Source organism: Chiloscyllium plagiosum, unplaced genomic scaffold, assembly GCF_037043375.1.
Source record: "Chiloscyllium plagiosum isolate Xiang-an unplaced genomic scaffold, Cpla_swu_hap1 HiC_scaffold_45, whole genome shotgun sequence".
Classification (NCBI taxonomy): domain Eukaryota; kingdom Metazoa; phylum Chordata; class Chondrichthyes; order Orectolobiformes; family Hemiscylliidae; genus Chiloscyllium; species Chiloscyllium plagiosum.
The window spans coordinates 99941205-99962372 of NW_028270183.1; positions in this window are offsets into that span (position 1 = coordinate 99941205).

A 21168-nucleotide genomic window follows, 5' to 3' on the forward strand; every position below is an offset into this window, starting at 1 on the left:
TCGACAACATTAACAGCAAGACCCTCGCTGGCCCTCTCTGATCCTCGAATAACCATCTGAATTGTGTGACACATCATATTCTCTGTTAACATATCCATGCCATTTGTCTGCTATAACTCATGTTGTTGTACGCACATTTTCCTGTCTAATTATGGACTAGAAAATTTCCCTCCATATTTTACTTGCAATATAATCACTGATCAGTAGTTACAGACTTTATGTTTCCATTTATAAACGGAGAAACGTGTTTATATTCTGACCATCCTTTGACATTACTCCCATATCCAAGGGAGATTGAATGATTACATACAATCAAGCTTCCATCTCCAATATTCCTTCCTTTAGTCACCCCCTTATATCTCATCCCAAATGTGTAAATTTTAAACGTTGTTTTGATTTTTAATAAAATCAATATTGAAATGAAAGAGGTTAACTGGAGCTATTTGTTCAGTGACTGTGATTAATGTCAATCTCTGTGGATCCTAATTATCCCAGTGGAGAGTTTCCATCATTGACTGATAAATGGGCTCTGTAAATGTGCTATCCCATAGTATGAGTAGGAGTATCACTGACAGCACTAACAGGGATCAGCAGCTCGAGAGAGAGGGGATGAAGAGATCAGAATGTGCGAACATTAGACTGGAATGTTACAATAATGGTTCAAAATCTAAGGACCTAGGATTGGATTGTTCCACAATGGATCAGAATCAGAGAACATTAGACTGGAATGGGACAACAATGTATCAGGAGCTGAGAACATTAGACTGGAATGTTCCAACAATGGATCAGAATCTGAGAACATTAGACTGCAATGTTCCAACAATGGACAGGAGTTTATACTCGGGTCTTTACTGGCTTTCACAGCCTTGGATATCATTAACATTGCGGATCCTGGATATCCTTTGGATTATTCAAGGTGGTTACTATCCTATCCTGGCCATAGTTGGTGTTCCTAGTAAGTCATTATATTTGTCTACTAAACCTGGTTGATCTGAATTTCTGCTCATGATATGTGAATTTTGGAAAGTGGAATTCAATGCCTTCAGTTCCAAACAAAAGTTCATTTCCTTATCAATTATAACTAACAAAGTACTATTTATTAATTACTCACTGATATGCGAGATGGAACCAGACTGTTCTGAAACTCCATAATTCATTTTGTCCTTCACAGATATACATCTCCATGTCCTCCCCCCCACCAACCCCCCCCCCCCCGCCCCCACCAATCGTGTCCAATACCACCATCATGATATGGACCTCAGTCTCAGTGTAACTTCTGAATAAACCATGATTTGTGACTTTGTACAATCCGGATGCAACAGTTTTAAGTTCCGCCTAACCACATGTCCATCACTAAATAATTGCTCTTGAGGATGTTTAACTTGTTCTCTGCACATAGGGGAAGACCGTTTATGATTGTCAGGCCAATGACTCATACTTTAGAAACACAGAATATCTCATGAAGGAAATTGGTGGAATTTAAAAGCAACCATTATCATTTGTTATAAAAACTCATCTGCTTGCCTCACGTCCTTTGGTGAAGTCAATGTGTCATGCTTCCCTCGTCAGGTTTCCGTGTAACTTCTGTGATGAACATGTGGGTGTACTGTACTTTTAAGAGAATTAAAAGCCAGCAATAACTACCTGACAGCACCAAGTGCTCTGAAAAATAGATATAATGTAACCTTTGGTTGAAAAACTCGATTAGCTCATTGTCTCGAGCCAAAAATAAATTCAGCAGAACACTTTAAATTATACTCCAAAATACCCACCTCTAATCAAGTTTGAATTGCGGAAATTGACAATCGTAAAGGCCAATGACATAATCCAATAGTTTGAGGTTGGAAAATTGAACAGTTGAGAGGAGAACTACCAAGCTACTAGCATGCAAATACTGCCTGAAAAATAGGTCTTTTAAGGGTACTTTTATTGATTGGCAAGTAGTGAAGCAGAATTCCCAGGACGAAAAGAAAACAGGAATATGGAGAAGAGCCAAAAGCTTCCTGGTTTTGAGGTTAGAAGTTTTGCTTTGTAAATCTTCATTCGCCATCTTATCGGACTAATATTGTGGATGGGGAAGGTAAAAAGTAGGTTAGAGGAAGAAGTTGTAAACAGTCGTTCGTTTATTATTCTCTTTTATACTTTAAGAAATAAAGTTGTTAATTTTTACTTTTAATCATATTACTGCATGGGATAAATCTTTTCTCTGTTGCTGGTTTTAATTAAGCAGGAGAATTGCTCCTGCGTTGTACCACTACAAACCCACAGCAATGTGTTTTACTCTTTACTGTCCTGTGGAACAGTTGAACCAGCCACTCAGTTCAAGATCAGCATAAAATGCTGGCCTCACCAAGGCTGCATACGTTCTGTGAGAGAAGCTGAAAAGTAAAGATAGCTCCCTTCCTCTGCCTCTTTCCCATATTCCTACAGCTCATTTTTATTCAGGTGAGTGATCATCCCCTATTTTGGGTGTATTCAATCTCATCTAAGTTCTCCCCCAGAGTGTTGCATATATCCATAAACATCGCTGGTGCTAGCTTTATTGATGCTGACGTACGGATGTAAGGGACTTATGAATTCCATGTCAAACGTAGTGCACAGAGAAGAAATGGCTTTTGTGGCACAGGAAAGAAACGGCGATGTCTAAGTGAGAGAAAAGGATTATTGCGATCATCCCTGACAGTGTTTTTGAGGCAGTATTTAGGATACTGTGGATAGACTTTCCCTGAAGTTTCACTGGACTAATCCCTGAGATAATGGCACCATGAGCAGTGAGTGAAGCTCAGTGAGAGAATAAGAGGTGATTGCTTGCAACCTTAAGGGAGATGGGCAATCACTCATCATGTTCTAAACAGGCACTGATACAGAGATGAATTCCATGGCATTCATGTCACTCGGGTTACATGATTCTCGATAGTTTAAGAGCCTCCGCGAACGTTCCACCCAACCGCACGCACTCCCTATTTTGATTGAGACAGAGAGAGAGAGAGAGAGAGAGAGAGAGAGAGAGAGAGGTTCAGGCTTTTGAATAAACTCTCCAAATATTAATACAGTTCAATTGGTGTGTGATCCTGCAATGAACGTCATGTTATCCATAATCCCGACAGCAGCCACAAGACCTTCATTATAAAAGAGTTAACTCTTCCCAGCAACATCTGACCTCCATGGAGAACATGAGTGTGTCTTCTCGAAGATGGGAGATGCCTCATTGAGACTTGACACAAAACATTTGGCTTCCCTCCTCACTGCCAGCAAGTCGTGTTTAAGTAGCACACGTTCTACAAATAGTGGAGCCAAGATAATGTTCTGAGCATTGTGTGATCTTCAGTCATCATCCCCACTTCAGATCTTATGATGGGGAAATACATTGATGGAGCAGCTGAAGATGCTTGTGCTGAGGAGGTTAACCTGAGGATCTCCTGCAGAGATGTCCTGGAACTGAGAGGACTATTGGCCACTGACCACAAGCATCTTTCTTTGTGCTCTGAAAGACCCAGACAAGTGGGAGGTTACACCTGATTCCCATTCAGCTCAAGTAAGTAGGCGGTCCCGATGCCATCCTCAGTCAAATACTGCCTTGATATCAAAGCCATTCACTCTTTTCTGAGCCCCTGTGTTCACCTCTTTTTCACATCAATAGGTGACGGTGTATGTGTAGGAAGTGTTTTCCTCTCACAGAGGGTAATCACTGTCAGAAATTATCTTGGCTAGAGAGTTATTGGAGCTACATCACTGAAAGCATCTAAGGAGGATGTAGATGGATTTTTGACCTGTCAGAGAGCCAAGGGGTGTGATGAATGGGCATTAAAGAGGAGTTAAAGTCAACAGTAGATCAACAATAATTGTATACAATGGTTTGATCGTTCGAATTACCGATCTTGTTCTTTATGTCCTCATATCCTGTAATTATAAAGTTAATGGTTGAAATTTTCCTGAACGTTCTGTTATTGAGTGTTGCAATTAGAGAGAGTAAAGTATTTTGTGAGTCATCTCTGGGTGAGTTATGGGGGCTGTATTCACAGGGAACCTGGGTCTATACTATGACCAACAAATAAAGCACGAGTTGCAGAGAGGAGACACTCTGTAAAGAGACCAGAGGCGCCTTTCGTACCCAGCCTCTATTTCCCAATTACATTTTCCAACCCACACTAAACCGTGTGTGATAGTCTGGAGGGAATGAATGATATCTTGTGTTCCTGTAGACCAGGTATTTGGAAGAAGTAGCCTCGATTTGCTCCTTGCAGGAATGGTGAGGGGTTGAATGGAACATAGGAACATAGGGCTGAGCAGCAGGAATGGACCATTAGACACTTTGTCACCGTTCTAAAACGCACAAAGATCATGGGTGATGTGATTTTCGTCTCAGCAGCACTTTTCTGTCTGTATACCATTTTCCTAAATTCACTTGCCTGTCAAATGTCACCAAATACAACTTTAATTAAATGTAAACATCCAGGCACCACAAACGTCTGGGGAAGGGAATTGCACTTGAACAGCCCTTTGAGAATTTTTCATTTGTGTTCCAACCAAAGTTGGAGGGTCACTGTCTCCTTTTTCAGTCCCACTCCTCCACTGGTTACACCAACCTTAAATATAACCAGTTTAGTGAAGTGGCCAATGATATAGGTCTCAGCGTAGGTCATTTTCAAGAGAAATGTGAGACCCAGAAAGCTGAACTCATAACAAATGTCAAAATGATGGATTGCCCCAAATGTTATTCTGCCTTTGAAGTTATTCTGCTCACACAATGTTCTGGTCGTGGGATTTCTTCCGAGAACAGTTGGACTTAGTTGAATTCCCTTTGTTTCAGCAGTGGAGAGATTCCAATGAATCCTCACCAGGAATCCTTCACAAGTGGTAAAGATAACTCAGGGATTTTCTGGTCTCACACTTTGCTATCGGGCGGAACAAAGTAAGAGAGAGAGATCAATAGGCTGCTGCATCTCAGCCAGGGAACAGTTTTCTCCCTCTCTGTGTTGAAACATACAATAATGTAAACTGAACACCAAACTGGGCCATGTGTGCTCTCCTGGAACATTGTCTGGAAAACTTGATTATAGATTATATGCAAGTGCGTCATTCCTTTCAATCGCAAAAATTGTTCGCATTTTTTAATTTAAAGTCATGCGTCTGTGTAAGTTGTAAATATCGGTAGGTGTCGTCAAAGTATGTGTGTTAATATCAATACACCTTTTTCTTAAAATTTATTCAAGAGAGAATGCGCATCCAATTGATACACTTTTCAGAAAGTCATGGATGGTTCAATACTATTTCTCAGCTAAGATCAAAACTGATAATCCCCCATAACAAAAGACCGGCATTCCAGGTAAATCTTCGAAAAGAATTATATCCTTTCATTTTGTTTCAGGTGATCAAAACTGCACACAATGCATCAGGTGTGGTCTCTGCAATGCCCTGTACAGATGCAGTTAAACATTCCTGCGATTGAACCTGATACCTTTTGCCAAAAACAGCATCATTCCATTTACCTCCCAAATCACTTGCTGCATCTGCATACAGACTTCATATGATTCATGTACCAAGAACATGGAAACCGCCTGTGACACAGAATTCTGCAATTTCTCTCCATTTAAATTGATTACCATTGTTTCATCCTACATGCCAAAATAGTTTACTTTATGTTAGTTCTGCTGAAGGTTTGCTCACTCACTATATTTGTTTACTCAAAATGCTGTGAGTCTTTGGAACACTCTTCCCTACAGACCATTGGAGGCAGAAATATTGAATATTTTTGAGGCACCGACAGAAGGTTCATGAATAACAACAGAGTCAAGGATTATCGAGGAATGGGCAGCAATTTGCAGTGTAGGGGAAAATGTAGACAGTTATATCAATTTACACGGTTCCAGAACATCCAGGAATATAATGAAAAATGAAACGATAATATCGATACAACATTAAGGGGGAATCCAACATGCCGGCGATCCGGAAGGTCTGCTTTGCTGGGCTCTGAATCACAGCACGGGCAAAGTGGTTCTCTAACCTATCCCATCCTAGCCATTTATGTAAATTTCAACACTAAAAGAGCGATAGAATCTTTACTAATCCCGTTTTGTCAAGTGGAAATGACAAAACACGGGAAAGGATCGAGTAAGTCCCAACACACGGTGAACCCGTCAGAAGCATCGAGCCTGCCTGAAGCTGTAGCTGCAACTCACTCTGCTCGTTTCACGGACCCAGTTACTCACCAGGCCTTGGTCACTGAGTTCACCAAGTTATGTGAAATGATTGAAGCCATGATTGAAGAACAGTTCAGCCATGGCTAGAGCCGCTCTCAGCAGAGCTCCAAAAACATGAGTAGCAACTTGACAGCCTTGGAAACAGAAAAGATGATGTCAAGCGCCGAGCTGCAGTGGCAGAGGCCGCGATCAATTCCTCTCATTTGATTCCTTTGAAAACCAGGTCCATACCTTAACTGAACATGACGACGACCTCGAGAACAGGGGAAGGATGAAGAATGTTCACATCGTCGGTTTGCTGGACCGGACGGAATGTGGTTAGCGGGTGAGCTTATTGAGAACTGGCTGCTGTGATTCCTTCACTTCAAAACTGAAAAGGGACAGGGGAAGACTGAGGCAGTTCTTTGGGTTATGGTGCGCAGGTCAGACACAAACCAACGTCTTCGCCCTGTCCTTGTGTAGTTACATAGTCATGGGGATAAACAAAGACTGATGGAATTTCCGGAATGCAGGGGACAGATCCGATTGCTTTTATTCACGAGGGCTCCAGTATGATGTTCTTTCAGGACTTTTCAACGGTGGTGACTCAGGAAAGAAAATCTTTTGATGACATCAAGAGAAGAGTAAGGGAACTCGGGATTCAGTATTCCTTACGGTACCCAGCGGTGCTCCGTATTGCTTTCAATGGATCCATACACTCGTCTGACACTCCAGAGAAAGTGAAAACTTTGTGACTTTTCTGGTATTAACCAGTGATAAATTGTAGTCGGGGATGGGTAGAGTATTCACTTTTAACTTCCTCATTAGTATTACTACTCTTATTCTCTTTCCTTGTTTGTGTCTGGGGTGCGGGTTGCAAAGGTACTTGTGATGATTAAATACCGACCAATGGGCAGTTGAAGCTCGATTTTTGTTTTTAATTGCCCTGGATGTCATATTGGTAGCAGGCAGAAGATAAAGTTTTGTGATATGGAACCGTCCCCACTGAGCGGGCGTGAGGTAAATTCCCAATCGAATGTCATTGGCACTTTGGATTTTGTTTCTTCTTTTGTTTTTTTTTTATGAGTTTAGTTTTGGAAAGTTTTGAGAGCTTGTTAGTTGCAGTAGTCTTAGTTTGTGTTTTTTTTTCAGCTCTATGAGTCTTTTTTTCATTCATGATCAGTGATGTGTAATTCGAGTTCTTCCTCTCTAGAGCTCAAATGTTGCTACAGTGCGTGATGGATAATGATGTGCTTAAATGGTGTACCTGGAACAATAAGCGGATCCATCGTCCAGTCAAGAGGAAAAATGTACTTTCTAGTCTTAGAAAGGAGAGGGTGGATGTTGTCCTATTGCAGGAGATGCACCTTGATGACAAGGAACATTTGACATTACAGCAGGGTGGGTTTGGTCGGGTTTATTTCTCGTTTTTTAATAGTAGGAGTAGGGGAGAGCCATACTGGATAGGAAGAATCTTCCAGTTAAATTACTAGATTATATTTGACACTCACAGGAGAATCATAATCCCGAAATCCTTGAACAATGGGAAAAAATACAGTATTTTGAATGTTTATTGCCTCCCGGCGCGCCCTCTTAAAACCGTGGTAGATGCAGTTTCCAAATTAAGTTATCTTGCTTCGTGCCACATTATTATAGACGATTTCAACTGTCTTACGTACCCCACAGTGGACAGAATGTCCAAAGGTCCTCCAATACCCTCGTTATAATGTAAGCAATTGGTGGATTTGTGTGCAGCACTAGAGCTGGTGGATGTCTGGAGGCAGATCTACCTCACAAGTAGGGATTTTATTTTCTTCTTTAATCTGCAGAAATGCCACACGAGGGTTGATATCTTCCCCATCCCTGCAGCAATCTTAGATTTGGTGGCATCCTGCACAATTGGGAATATTACCATTTCTGACCATGAAGCAGTATACTTATTGATTAAGATTAAGGGCAATATAACAGATTCGAGACACTAGCGAATGTATCCCTTTATTCTTAAGGCTAGTTAGTTCATTGAGTATTTCTGCAATGTACTCAGATCTTTCTTAGCCATTAATTCAGATTCAACCAGTAGCCATCCATTCTATGGGAAATTGCTGAGGCTTATGCCAAAGGAATAATTATTCCTTAGGATGCAGCAGAAGGGGGAGCCGGAACGCTGGCTTGAGGCACAGCTGAGGGCAGCCGAGAGGGCATACTGTGATATACCGTCAGTGGCCAAGCTGCAGAGGATCACAATGCTTCGGTCTACTGTGAATTCCACGCTCACACAGACAGCCAAGAAGGAACAAGGCTGTTTGAACATGGTGATAAGCTAGGCAGGTATTTAGCCTATCTTGCCAGGAAAATGAGCGCCCCTCTCAAGCCATTACCTGACTTAGGGAAGGTACTGGGATCCTTACCTTTGATTCCAAAAAGATTAATGCAGCCTGTCCGAGATTTTTCTTCAAATTATTTCAGACTGAACATTGTGAGGATAAATGTATTAAGATGGAGTCATTTTTCAAGAACCTGGGTCTTCCAGGAGTAACCCCTGAATACGTGTTGTGCCTTAATGCACCATTGTCAGCGCAGGAGGGTGTGAAGCAGCTTTAGAATGTAAAGGCACACGGTCCTGACGGATTTCCGAGTGAATTTTTAAAATAATTTATAAACCTATTGTCAGGGCTGATGTTCTGTCACTCATACAGTCACGAATCCCTCCTTCGATCCTTAAGAGAGGCTCATATCTCTCTGATGATGAAGAAAGTAAGACCCTGGAGGATTGTGCTTCTTACACGCCAATCTCACTTTTAAATGTTGGTTTCAAAATCCTGTCTGAGACCCGTGCATTAAGGCTGGAAACTTTGCTGCCTTCCGTTGCCAAACAGGACCAAGCAGGCTTTATAAAGGGCCGCAGATCTTCCTACAATGTTAAGAATTTAATCAATATGATCCAAGAGTCTCAAAAACAATCTGCCCAGGGATTATTGATTACTTTAGATGAGGGAAGGCATTTGATTGGGTTGAGTGCCTGGATCTCTTCTGTACATTAGAACGGTTTGGTCTACGCAAAGTTTTTATCAAGTGAGTGAGGGTCCTTTACCGCGATTCTCTGGCTGCAGTTCTCACTAATGGTGTGCCAACCAGTAATATTAATATTTCTCCAGGCAGCCGACAAGGTTGACATCTTTCATCATTGTAGTTTACGTAGGTGATTGAGCCACTGGCCGCCATCCGTAAGGATGTCAACATGTCTGCGCCAGAAGTCATGTAAGATTACTGTGGGGATATAGGTAAAGTAGTGTTATTTCTGCAATTATAATTACTTATGCAAGGTAAATGAACTCAAACCAGTGTGTAATTGTTTCAGCCAAGAGCTGAGTCAACTAGAATGCAAACTATGTGGAGGAAATACATAATTGTTTTTGTATTAGCTAAAATTGTATGCAAGAATGAAACGTAACTGCAAAACAAAAGGTAGATGTTACAGACAAATAGATAAGGTGCTGTGAGGATGTTATAAGATTCTGTGTCCCACTTTTACACAAACACAGGAACAAACCCCAATTAAAAGGTCATAAGGATCAGTATGGCTGGGGAAAGCACAGATGGAGGGAGTAGATAATGGTGAAGAAAGGATATACCTAACAATGGGCCACAGCGGGATGTGGTCAAATGGCCTTGTGAGGCCAGAAATAAGCATTTTGTCACAGACAAGACCGGATAAGGCAAGAGATAATCAGGAGTAATGGGTGCCGGTCTTAGAGAAGTGGAAGATGTAAACGTGGAGGAGCAATGGGATAAAAAAGGAACCAAATTACATAAATATCGTGTATTCATTGAATTCAGTGTGTGTGTCACTGCCTTCTTGTAGACAGCGGACATCGCATTCTTTTGCAAGGGTAAAATAAATGACACTACTGATTCAGATCTTGTCTCGGACTGAAATTATTGAACTGAGTGAGCTTTGTTTCTCACAATTACATTGTATGCAGATGATTGTCTTATGTTTTTGTCAAATCCCGTAATTTCGGTAGTTCATCTGATGCAATGCGTTAATCCACTTGTTGCCTTTCTGGGCGATAAGATTAATTTTACAAAGTTGGAGGCCATGCCTATGGATGTTCTTAGGGAAATAACTGATACTGAGGGCAAATCTTGATTTCCTTTTAAATGGTCACTGGGGTGGTTTCCCTGTTTCAGTATCTTCATTATATCTGTCTTTTATCTTTTTTTTAACATGAACTGTGACCATTTATTTGACAAAATTAAACAAAGATGGGAGGCATTTCCAATCTCCTGTCGAGGTCGGATAGCTGTTATTAAAATGAATGTCCTTCCTCATTTCCTACCACCCGTGTGAATGCTTTCTTTGATGTTTCCCAGACAGATATTTTAGAAACACAATGGCTCTTTTAGCTTTTTTATTTGGTACCATAATCGATTCTTTATCAAGCTAACAAAATTGTAACTGCTCCACAGATTGTGGGGAGTTGATCTCCCTGATTAAAAGCTATCAATTAAGCTCTTTTATCATCCTATGTTAGTGCCTGGGCCGCTGAGGACTCGGCGTCAATACGGCTGGACATTGAGCCCTCTCAGACAAAGTGAACCCTTATTAGTCTGTTGTTCTTAGATAAAATGACAACATTTATGGAGTATTGTTAAAAAACTAATGATTATCAATGCTATTAAAACTTTAAGGACAATGCGTCAGATCGAGGGCAATACAGCCAAAACCACGTTTCTTACCGGTTAAATTGGTATACCGGGTTGTCAACTGGAGGTAATGGATTCCATTATCTGTGGGCAACGAGGGGGGTACTTGCTTGGGTGATTTAGAATTGGTAGAATCCCTACAGTGTGGATACAAGCCCTTGGGACCAGCAAATCCACTTTGATACTCTGAAGAGTAACCCACCCAGATCCATTCCCCTACCATCCTATATTTATCCTGACTGACGTCTGAACTTACAGATCCTGGAACACTATGAGTGATTTAGCAATTGCCGATTCATCTGAACTGCACATCTTTGTGACTGTGGGAGGAAACCTACGCAGACACCGTTGAGAACATACTAACTCCACGCATCCACTCACCTAAGACTGGAACGAAACCCGTGACCCTGGTGCGGTCAGTCAGCAGTGCAAACCACTGAGCCACCACGTGTGACGTGAGGGAGAAACAATGATACCATTTGATCAAATAACTCGTAAGTATGGACTACCTGGTAGGGGCTTCTTCTGTTTTATTTTCCAGATTAGAGATTTGATTTTAAAAACACACACTTTTAACAGACTCTTCCAGATCCGATACAGAGAAGTGGGTGCATATTGATAAGGATACACTCTTTGTTAGTACCCTTTATCATTTGTTGAAGTGTGTCCCCTCAGACAAGACTGTGCAGCTTCGTGACATCTGTGCGAGAGAGTTGGGGGGTATAGATCTCTTTGCAGACATGGGAGGATGTTTGTGAAAATGCTCGAAGGATTTTGATCTGGAATAGGAACCATTCCATGCAGTTGAAAATTCTTCTGACACCAGATCTTCTCACAAAATTCAGTGTGGGATTATCTTCAGCATGTCCTAAATGCAAAATGACGACAGGCACTCTTACTCATTGCATGTGGTCCTACTGCAGGCTTTGTATATATTGGATCGCTGTGTTAGGTGTGCTAGAGTGGGTCTTGGGGACCGAATTTGAGATGGACACGGTTTCTCTTTTCCTGGGCCTGCACAGAGTATCTTACACAGATGCACATGGGAAAAATATTATATTCTTACTTTCTGTGCTAGGAAAAAAATATTCTGTTGTGTTGGCTGTCTGAAAATCCAAGGGACTGTTGGGTCTTTGTAAGCTCATCAAAGAGAATATCCCTTTGGACCTTCTCACCAGTATGGTTCACCAAAAAAAAACAGAGATTAATACAAGTAATAGAGTCATAGAGATGTACAGCATGGAAATAGACCCTTCGATCCAACCGATCCATGCTGACCACATATCCCAAACCAATCTAGTCCCACCTTCCAGCACCCGGCCCATAACACTCCGAACCCTTCCTATTCATATACTCATCCTCTGCCCTCTTAAATGCCTACTTGTACCAGCCTCCACCACTTCACCTGACAGCTCATTCCATACACGCACCACTCTCTGTGTGAAATAGTTGCCCCGTAGGTATCTTTTGTATCTTTCCCCTCTCATCCTAAAACTATGCCCTCCACTTCTGGACTCCCTGACCCCAGGGAAAAGACTTTACCTATTTACCCTATCCATGGCCCTTTTTATTTTGAAAATCTCTATAATGTCACCCCTCAGCATCAGATGCTCCAGCGAAAACAGCCCCAGCCTATTCAGCCTCTCCCTGTAGCTCAAACCCTCGAACACTGGAAACATCCTTGTAAATCTTTTCTGAACCCTTTCAAGTTTCACAACATCTTTCCGATAGGAAGGAGACCAGAATTTCACGCAATATTCCAACAGTGGCCTAACCAATGTCCTGTACAGCTGCAACATGATCTTTCAACTCCTGCACTCAATACTCTGACCAATAAAGGAAAGCATACCAAACACCTTCTTCACTATCCTATCTACCTGCGACTCCACTTTCAAGGAACTATGAACCTGCACTCCAAGGTCTCTTTGTTCAGCAACACTCCCTGGAACCTTACCATTAAGTGTATAAGTCCTGCTAAGATCTGCTTTCCCAAAATGCAGCACCTCGCATTTATCTGAATTAAACTCCATCTGCCACTTCTCAGCCCATTGGCCCATCTGGTCAAGATCCTGTTGCAATCTGAGCTGACGTGCTTCACTGTCCACTGTACCTCCAATATTGGTGTCATCTGCAAACTTATTAAAGGTACCTCTTATGGTCGCATCCAAATCATTCATGTAAATGACAAAAAGTAGAGGGCTCAGCACCGATCTTTGTGGCATTCCACTGGTCACAGGTCTCCAGTCTGAAAAACAACCCTCCACCACCACCCTCTGCCTTCTACCTTTGAGCCAGTTCTGTATCCAAATGGCTAGTTCTCCCTGTATTACATGAGATCTAACCTTGCTAATCAGTCTCCCATGGCGAACCTTGTCGAAACCTTTACTGAAATCCATATAGATCACATCTACTCCTCTGCCCTCATCAATCCTCTTTGTTACTTCCTCAAAAAACTCAATCAAGTTTGTGAAACATGATTTTCCACGCACAAAGCCATGTTGACTATCCCTAATCAGTCCTTGCCTTTCCAAATGCATGCACATCCTGTCCCTCAGAATTCCCTCCAACAACTTGCCCACCACCAACGTCAGGCTCACTGGTCTATAGTTCCCTAGCTTGTCCTTACCACCCTTCTTAAACAGTGGCACTACGTTAGCCAACCTCCAGTCTTCCAGCACCTCACCAGTGACTATCCATATTACAAATATCTCAGCAAGAGGCCCAGCAATCACTTCTCTCGTTCCCGCAGAGTTCTAGGGTACACCTGATCAGGTCCTGGGGATTTATCCACCTTTACCCGTTTTAAGACATCCAGCACTTCTTCCTCTGTAATATGGACATTTTGCAAGGTGTCACCATCTGCTTCCCTACATGTTATATCTTCCATATCCTTTTCCCCAGTAAATACTGATGCAAAATACTCGTTTAGTATCTCCCCTATACTTCCTATGCCATGAAAAATGTTCTGTTGTGTTGGATTTCAGAACCCCCCTGGATCTGTTGGGTCGTCGTAAGCTCGTCATGGCGAATATCCCTTTGGACTTTCTCACCAGTATGGTGCACCAAAACGCGAAGATTTATATAAGATATGGTAGCCCTTTTTGGATTACCGCAAAGCAGATTTACCTGCCAATCTAAAAAGGGCTTTTATATAGCCATGACGATATTGTCTAATGAATCTAATATGAAGAATTGTGAACATATGAATGTGCATCAGTTAATGCTCTCGAAGAACAAGAGCTATCACTTTGTTATGTTGAGCCGTATTATTTATTTATTATTTATTGATTTATTTTGTTTTTCTTCTGTCTGTTAAGAGACTTTAACTTGTTTTGTATGCACATTCACATGGGTGTAATTTTGTTCAGTTATTTGAGTTGTTTTATTATTGGTTTAATATAATTGTAAGGATATATGTTTCAGTAAAAAATGTTTTAAAAAATAAATTAAAATGGTAACATTGATAGAATAGAGTCCCAAAGAACGCTCATTAGATAGACCACTCATGGTGGTTTGCGCTGAATGTCACCACACTTCGGGTGATGGGGTGAGGTTGAGAGAGCATCCCCTTCATGGTAACCTCAGTCAGTGTGGGGAATTGAACCTGCGCTGGTGGCCTCCCTCTACATCACAAACCAACCATCCAGCCAACTGAGTGGGAGACTGTGTAACTGTTACACACAGAATCAGTCACAGACAAAGGGCAAGAGAAACATTCATGACAAGGAAAAATGTATATTTGAGATAACGGTCATGATAACGGCTGAGGATAAAAACGTTCTCTGCTAGAAATTGTATTTTATAATGAGACAAGTGTTTGGAAGCTGTCTTTGGCTGAAGACAATAAGGCGAGACAAGTGAAATAACCATAATGACTAATTGTGATTGGATATTGATGCCCTTAAAATAGGTGCATGTTTTTGATTGGTCTGTGGAAAGCATGCTGACTGTTGCATGAATTTATAAAGCAGATGAAATATATTGTAAGGAGAGTCCGTCCCCATGGGAAATGCCTTCTAAACACATGCTAGAAGAAACACGGGGTAAAACGTTTCTGAGAATCATCTGCTCGCTAACAGGAAGCTGGGGGTTGAATGACTGAAAGTTCCTGTAACATGGAGCTGAAAAAGCCATCACATCACCCGCAAACGTATTGAATGTTGGAGCATGTTTAAAGTGCCGAATGGATTTTAACTGTGTGTGAATGGAAAAACGTACATCTCTACTCCATCCTCTTAGGTGTTACACACTGGGGCACAGCCGTTTTCCTGAAACTGTGAATAAGTTGGAATATTATCTGAAACGTTCCATAATTGGCATTCTCCAGAATATTCTATAACTGTGTGGGGGGCATTAGAAATGCAAGAGAGAAACAGAGGGGAGGTGCTGCATGCAGTAATGAGATTGGTGGAGCATGAGCCTTGTTCGGGGGTCCGTGCTCTCACAGATATACAGTGAGTGTGAGGGAGCAGAGAACCTGCACCACAAGGTGACGCAGTAGCTCAGTGGCTAATATTGCTGCTTCAGAGCGCAGCAGTTTCCTCCGGATGTTATGTTTTCCTCTGACAGTATAAAGATGTACAGATAAGGGTAGATTGGCCATGCTAAATAACGTAAAGTACCTAGGGATTGGCCATGCTAAATAGCGTAAAGTAGGCGAGGTGGATTAACCATAGGAAATGCAGGGAGGGATAGGGTAGGGGTTTGTCCAGTGGAATACTGTTTAGAGGTTCGGTGTGGCCTCGATGGGCCGAACAGCCTGTTTCCTTACTGTAGGGATTCAATACTGTCTGTGGAGTTCTCCTTGACTGGCAGCTTTCGACAGGACCCTACCTACATGTCTTGCCTTGATTTGTCTTGCCAAAATGCAACACCTCACATTTAACTAAAATAAACTCCATCTGCCACTCCTCGGCTCACCTAAGCAAAGACCCATTATAGTCTGAGAGATCATTCTTCACTGTCGAGTACACCATCAAATTTGGTATTATCTACAAACTTATTGACCGTACTTCATATACTCAAATGCAAATGATTTGGATAAGTGACAAAAGGCAGTGGACCCACTATTGATCTTTGCGGCACGCCACTGGTCACAGGTCTCCAAGTTTCCAATATTCAAGAAAATCTTGGATCTAAATGGCGAGCTCTCCCTGTATTCCAGGCAGTCTGACCTTGTTAACCAGTCTACCATGTAGAGCATTTTGGTTTTCTTAATGAATTCCATAAAGACAACATCCACTGTCCTGCCTTCATCAATCATCTTCATCACTTCCTTAAAAAAATTCCATCGAGTCAGTGAGACGTGATCTCCAAAGTACAAAGCCCTCTTCAGTCCTTGTCTTTCCAAATGCATATACATCCTTTCCCACAAAATCTCCTCCAAGAATTTAGGCACCCTTGAAGTCAGCCATTAAATGATCTATAGTTACCCGTTTTTTCCTAACTTTCTTAAATAATGACACTACGTTAGCAGCCCTCCAGTCTTTTGCCACCTCAGCTGTGGAAATCAATGTGACAAATATATCAGCAAAATGCTGAGCAATCTCTTTCCTAGCTTCGCACAAGCATCTGCGATACAACTGATCAGGTTCCAGAGATTTGTTCATCTTTATGTGTTTTAAAATGTCCAACATCTCATTGTAATATAGATACGTTTCAAGGTATCACTATATATTTCTTCATTCTCTCGCTCTTGTAACCTCTTCCACATTAAATTCGGAGGAGAAATACTTGTTTAGTATCCCTCCAATCTCCTGTATTTCCATACATAGGTCGCCTCACTGAACTTTAAGGTACACTATTCTCTCCCTAGTTAATCTTTTGCCATTAAAGGATGTGTAGAATTTCTTCAATGCCTCGGTAACCCTATTTCTAAAGCCATCTCATGGCCACAATTTTCTGGCCCGATTTCCCCATTGACTATACACGTACTGCCCTTAAACTCCTCTCGGGATTCACTTGATCTCAGCTCTGTTTACCTGACATATGCCTCCTTCCTTACCTTGACCAGAGCATCAATATATCTAGCCATCTAGCACAGTCTGCACTCACCAGCCTTGCCCCTATCACTAACAGGAAAATGTTGCTCTGGACTCTCTGAAACCAAGTTTTGTTGGCCTTGCACTTCCCAACCATCCCTTTATCTGTGAATAGGGTATTCCAATTAGCCTTTCACAGGGCTCGCCTAACACTTTCAAAGTTGGCCATGTTCAAAGTTAGAACTTTAACGTTTACATCAGGTCTTTCCTTTTCCAAAACTAATTTAAAACTAATATTTATGCGTAACAGACTTGAAAGTTAAATAAACACTTCCTGCCCCTCTGTAACAGGCTCGAGAGGCCGAATGGCCCTCTGTAATAGACTGCAAAGGCTGAATAGCCTCTTCCTGTACTTATGTAACAGACTCGAGCCATTAAATGACACAGCAACCTATGGATTACGAGCAGCCGTTAAACTGTATCTGATGGAGGTCTATTCCCTACCAGTTACAGAAACACAATGTACTCCAGGTGCCCTCTCAGTAACACCTCATACAGCTTCAGCCACACATCTCTCTCAAGTTTGGCAGGCTAACCTTGCTAACCAGTCTACCATGTAGAACATTTTGGTTTTCTTACTGAATTCCATAAAACAACATCTACTGACCTGCCTTCATTAATCATCTTCATCACTTCCACAAAAAATTGCACTGAGTCAGTGAGACGTGATTCCAATGTACAAAGCCTTCTTCAGTCCTTGTCTTTCCAAATGTATACACATCCTTTCCCTGAAAATCCCCTCCAACAATTTAGTTACCATTGACGTCAGGCTCACCAATCTCTGGTTACCTGTTTTTTCCTTACTTTCTTAAATAAAGTTGGCAATATGTGCCAATATTCTAGATTTCCACCTTTTCAAGTAAGAACAGGCTAATATAGGCTCAATGGCCTTCTTGTATCCCTCTGTAAGAGGCCCATAGGGACAGAATTGCTTCGGCCTGTTGCTGAGCAGCAGTCTCAATTCTCTGTCTCAAGGTTATGAAAGGATTTGATAACAGGACACTTAAAACCAGGATAAGCCTCACACTGGTCAATAAGTATTATACTTTGGGCTCAGATATCTAGAAACTTGCCCACCCGACTTTTTTTAATGCAGCCGATCTGTTATTTTATAACTGCCTCCTTTCATAAACAGAGTGGAACATATATAGACCCCTGCAGTGTTCTCTTAATACTCTCATATACAACTAAAATAAAGATTTAAAATATTTAAAGATATATAATCGATGATCAACCCTCATCCATTCCATCCAAACCCAGTAAATGTTTCCTTTTATAGTGATATGAAAAGTGATGTGTGGAACTGGTTAATTGAGCCTGTTTGTTCAGTCATGAGTTGAAGATGCCGGTATTGGACTGGGGTGTACAAAGTTAAAAATCAAACAACACCAGTTTATAGTCCAACAGGTTTAATTAGAAGCACACTAGCTTTCGGAGCGACGCTACTTCATCAGGTGATAGTGGAGGACACACTTCTAAGGCACAGAATTTATAGCAAAAATTTACAGTGAGATGTAACTGAAATTATACATTGAAAAATACCTTGATTGTCTGTTTAGTCTTTCATCTGTTCCATTAACATGATAGGTTCACTTCTTTCATGTGTAAATCACAAAACATTTTTCTTTTAAAAAGTTGCATTCTCCAGTTAGCAGTAACAATGAGCGTTAGCTAGACAATATGTTGAAGGTGTTAGCCCCCTGTGTTCTCTGTCTATGCCATTATGTTTAGATTGATTCAAATCTGAAAAGTGAAATAACAAGAGTTTTACATGAATTTATGCAGTTTTTGAGCGTAGTACAATAACACTCTGCAAGTACAAATTCACCCCACAAAATATATGCGTGCATGTGGGTCTTTGTCTGTACGTGTGTCGGTCTGGGTTGGGGTGCAGTGAGTGTGAGAGAGAATGTATATGTGTATGTGTACTGACGTAGAGTATCTTAAGTCAATGAGGGGTGCATGTGTGAGTGTGGGAGTATGCGTGCTTGTCTGGGGTGGGGGATTTTGAGTGTCAGCGAGAGAGTGTATATGTGTGTGCATGAGTGTAGAGTGCTCTAACTCTGAGAGGATGCCCATGTGATTGTGGGAGTTTGTGCGTCTGTAAGGGTGTGTTTGAGTGTCTGTATACGTGTCTGTGTACGTGTGTCCCTGTGTATGTGTATGTATAGGATTGCCTGTGTGTGTGTGTGTGTGTGTGTGAGTCGGAGTGTCTGGGTGTGTATAGAGCAATGGTGGTCACCTGTACTGTGACATGAACCCAAGGTCCCGGTTGAGGCCCTCTCTTTGGTACCGAAATTAGGTAACAGCCTCTGCTCGGCCACTTTTAATTGCTGCCTGTCCTGAAGTCCGCCTTGGAAGTTTGTCACCCGTCGGTCCAAGGATGAAGCTCCTGGACCACTGAAGTCTTCCCCAATTGGGAGGGAACACTCCTGTCTGTCTGTCTCCAGTCTGCGGTGCCCATTCATCTGTTGTCATAGCCTTTGCTCAGTTTCCCCCAGTCTTTGTACAGTGACTGTGATTAATGCCAATCTCCATGGATTCTAATTATCCCAGTGGAGGGTTTCCATCTTTTTAATGATAAATCGGCGCCATTCAATGTGTTATCCCATAACATGAGCGGGAGCATCACTGACAGCACTGACAGGGAACAGAAAATCCAGAGAGAGGGGAAGGAGAGATCAGAATCTGAGAACATTAGACTGGAATGTTCCAAAAATATATCAGAATCTGGGAACATTAGACTGGTATGTTCCAACAATAGACAGGAGTTTATCCAATTATGTTTGGCATCTTTCTGCATTTTATTGCTGGTCATTATCAATGCGGATTTATTACACTATTCTCATTATTCAATATTTTTATTATCCTTTCCTGGCTATCGTTTGTGTTCCTGGTAAGTGTCACTGTCCAGATTTTGTTTTTCTATAAACCGGTTATGACTGTATTACTGTTCTTTCTTATAGTCTACACTTCTTGTCACTATTATTTTGCAGTTGAAACTCTCAATCCATATATCACTCTACAGGCCACTACTAACTACATCAATGAACGTGTTCAATTACTATCTCCCTCTCTGCTCTGGCAGTGTCACTCATGAGTCTCTATGTTGATCTACTCAGTTCCAGCTGCGAACTACAATTTATTGTATCATTGCCTTTGTTATTTAAATATTAACAGCATTGAGGTCACTCTCCACTGTTCTGGTTACAAACTCCACTTCCTGCTACTGTTTCCATCTCATCCTTGACCAATATCTGCGGCTGAAGTAGACAAGTCACAACTGTGGGAGATCCCTTTGACCATGAGCTGATTCCTGACACCATACCCTGACCATTTCTAACTTGAAATTCTCACCACTTCAGAATATATCTCACTGGCTTATTCCATCTGCTGTTTGAACCTTGAGCTATGAAATACAGTCTTAATGAAGCCAATAATCTGCTACTGACACTCCCGGCTTCAAACCTTCCCAAGCAAATCTGCTTCGAACTCACGCCAAACTCCCATCCATCTGTCATTCATATGCACATCGATGTATATTGCTATTGTGACTGGCAATGCCTTTATGTTAACATTCTCAAACACATTACCTCATCTGTCCATGAAACGTCTCTCGTTCCCTCCCTGTTGATTAACAAAAAGCCTGCCAGTTGTTCAGAATTAAAATAGTTTCCTCCATGTGCGTTCCTTCTCCAACAATGAGTTTCACATTCAACCACGCCTATCGCGCACGCGTACACACTCACTCCCTCTCTCTCAGTTTCTGATGAGCACACACACAGACGCAGCAAACCTTCCCATTGTAGGCAGTAACCTGATGCGAGTATGGTTAGCATATGATAGTAAAGTTTGCAATACTCTCTATGCTGGACAGATAGTGCAGTTTACTGAGCAACACACTAGCATGGTCTGCACAGCTCTCTATGCTAGGCTGTCATCTTGTCCTAGTTTATGGTGTTTGTGGTGTTCTGTGAAGCAGATTGAGAATTTGATGTAACAAACCATTCCAGCTGATCTGACAATGCCTTTATTCAATGTTCTCATTCTTGTCATTTTACTTTCAAAGATCTCACTTCTCCAGTTCGTCCCACTGCCCTCTCTGATTCCCCATATTTCCACAATATCTTTTCCGTTAATTAACTGTCTGTTTCTGTCTTTAATATGAATCTTTCTGTCGCTCTGTATCTTTCCCTGGGCTTAGCTTTTGGCTCCCTAGAGTATCAAGTGCTGGCATTGTG